This window comes from Colossoma macropomum, unplaced genomic scaffold (assembly GCF_904425465.1).
Source record: "Colossoma macropomum unplaced genomic scaffold, Colossoma_macropomum, whole genome shotgun sequence".
Lineage (NCBI taxonomy): Eukaryota > Metazoa > Chordata > Actinopteri > Characiformes > Serrasalmidae > Colossoma > Colossoma macropomum.
In genome coordinates this window covers 232,501-235,000 of record NW_023495275.1, presented here as the reverse complement: position 1 = coordinate 235,000, position 2,500 = coordinate 232,501, and the positions used below count along the sequence as shown (strand labels likewise).

The 2,500-nt window shown below is 47.7% G+C and overlaps 1 protein-coding gene across 3 annotated transcripts in view; it reads right to left on the bottom strand.

Annotated features, from left to right (window-relative positions):
* bcor (BCL6 corepressor) overlaps positions 1–2,500 on the bottom strand; it is a 62,541-nt gene that overhangs the window by 5,784 nt on the left and 54,257 nt on the right. The window lies entirely within an intron of this gene.

Sequence of the window (2,500 nt, the reverse complement as noted above, 5' to 3'; positions counted from 1 at the left end):
GTAAGAAAAAAGATAAGGCTGGAGAGAGGGAGAAGATGAAAAGAAAAAAATTGAGAGAAAGTGATTGAGTGAGAGAAAATGGAAAGACAGAAAAGGAGAGAGAGTCGAGACAGCAAGCAAGAGAGAAAATGGAAAGAGTAACAGAAAAAAGGGAAAGAATGGAAAGAGGGAGGGAAGAGCGAGAGAGGGCGAGACAGCAAGTGTCCAAGAGTGAGAGAGTAAGGGTGAGCAAGAGAGAGAGAAAGACAGAAAATGGAAAGATAGTAAAAAAAAAAAGGAAGGAATGGAGAGAGGAAATGGAAAGACAAAATGGAGAGAAAGAGCGAGAGAGCAAGACAGAGCAAGAGAGAGCAGGATTGAGATCAAGTGTGCAAGAGTGAGCAAGAGAGAGAGAGCAAGAGAGAGAATAAAGCGAGGGAGTGAAAGCAAGAGAGAGAGAAGGGAGAAAGCAAGGGAGTGAAAGAGCAAATGAGAGAGAGGAGAAAGCGAGGGAGTGAGAGAGCAAAAGAGAGCGAGAGCGAGAGAGAGAGAGAGAGAGAGAGAGAGAGAGAGAGAGAGAGAGCGCATTACAAAGACTCGTTTGTGTGGCGGCCTTGTTCTGTTATCAGCCGCTCCCTCCCCCAACTGCTCTCTCTATCGCTCCCTCTCTCTCCCTCTCTCAAACTTTACTTCCACCCCCTCTATCTTTTCCTCTCTCTCTCTCTGATATGGAGTCAAATGGCTTTACTGGCATGAACTGCAACAAACATCTGTTGCCAAAACACTGAAACACTGGGCCTTTAAGGCTGACATATGTAAATGACCTCTGTTCTGATTGGCTGTGCCTCGATCAGAAAGCTCTCCGGGCTGAAACACTCTTTTTAACTTTGCAGTGAGTGGGTGGAGCCAAAATGCTGTAGGCTGCATAGGTGGGAGTATGAGAATGCGTTGTTTTCTGTGACATCACAAAAGCAAGGATTCCAAACGGGCCGTTTTGTGGAGCTCAGTTTCCTCATTTGGACAGTACAGACTGTGTACTTCAATACTTTAGTGGTGTTTACATACTACAAACTCAAAACATCAAAGGAAGTGAGGACATTTCCAGGATATGGGCCCTTTAATGCAAATATGCACATATATGCACATATAATGCAAATATGCACATATATAATCTGTATGTATACATACACACACACACAAGATTTTTCCACAGTATTGGCTTATTGTTCTCTCTCTCTCTCTCTGCTTCCCTGAATTTGTTAATGCCGATCTATCTTTTCCTGCAGCCTTACACTCCCCACCTCTCTGTCTCTCTTGCAGGTGTTATTGTGTGTGTGTGTGTGTGTGTGTGTGTGTGTGTTGAGGGGGGCTGAGAGCTTCCTGAAAATTCCGCTCGGCTGCTCTCCCAGAGGACCCCCCCCCTTACCCCCCTCCACACGTCTGTCCTTCACTCTCTCCCTCTCTTCCGTCCTCTCTCTCTCTCTGCGCTACACCCTTTTTCCGGAGTCCTTCTCACATCGCTCCCGCTACGCCGTCTCCTATTAACGCCGTCTTCCATTAAGCAGCGCCGCAGGATGTATGTGTGTGTGCGCATGTGGGTGCATGCGAGCGAGTGTGTGTGTGTGAGTGCGTGTAGAAAGGGAGGCTCTTCACTCTTTCCAGTGGGTGTTGGCGTCAGCGCTAAAGCCTCAAAGAGAAAGAAAGGAAAAAAAAAATTCACAGCCCACCCACCCCCCCCCACTCCCTCACTCTCCCTCTCTCGCACGCTTTTGCGCTCCGTTTTATAGCCGGGGTTTTTCCGAGGCGGTGCTTTAGCAGAGCTCCCAAAATAGCCCCTCTGTCTCTCTCTCTCTCTCTCTCTCTCTCTCCCTCTGTCTATTCTTCCTGTTCTTCCTCTCTCCCGAATACATCCCCTTTTAACTGTCCTCCTTTCTCTCTTTCTCTCCCTTTTTTCCCTTTGCTTCTCTCTCATTTTCCCCCACTCTCTCCCTTTCTCTCTCTCTCACACCCCCCAACAAACTCTCCCACTCCCTATTCCGGAATCACCACCTTAACTGTCCATCTCTATTGCTTTTCCTTGCTCTTTCTCTCTCACCCTTTTTCACTCTCTCAATTTCCCCCACTCTTTCGTTCTCTCACTCTCTTGACTCACCCTGTTTAATTTCCCGTCTCTCTCTCTTCCCGTCTTTTCCTATCTCTCTCTCACTCTCTCGAGTCACTCCCCTTTACTTCTCCCTCTCTCTCTTTCTCCCTTTTCCCCATCTCTCTCACTCTGCCGAGTTACTCCCCTTTAACTCCCTCTCTCTTTCTCTCTCATTCTCCCTTTTCCCCATCTCTCTCAATCTCCCGAGTTACTCCCCTTTAACTCCCTCTCTCTCTCCTCCCGTCTTTTTCTCTCTCTCTCTGTCTTTTGCTCCCTCTTTCTCTCGCTCTCTCGCCCTTTTTCGCTCTCTCCATCCTCTTTCTCTCACTCTCCTGACTCACCCTGTTTAACTGTCCATCTCTCTCTCTCTTACTTTCT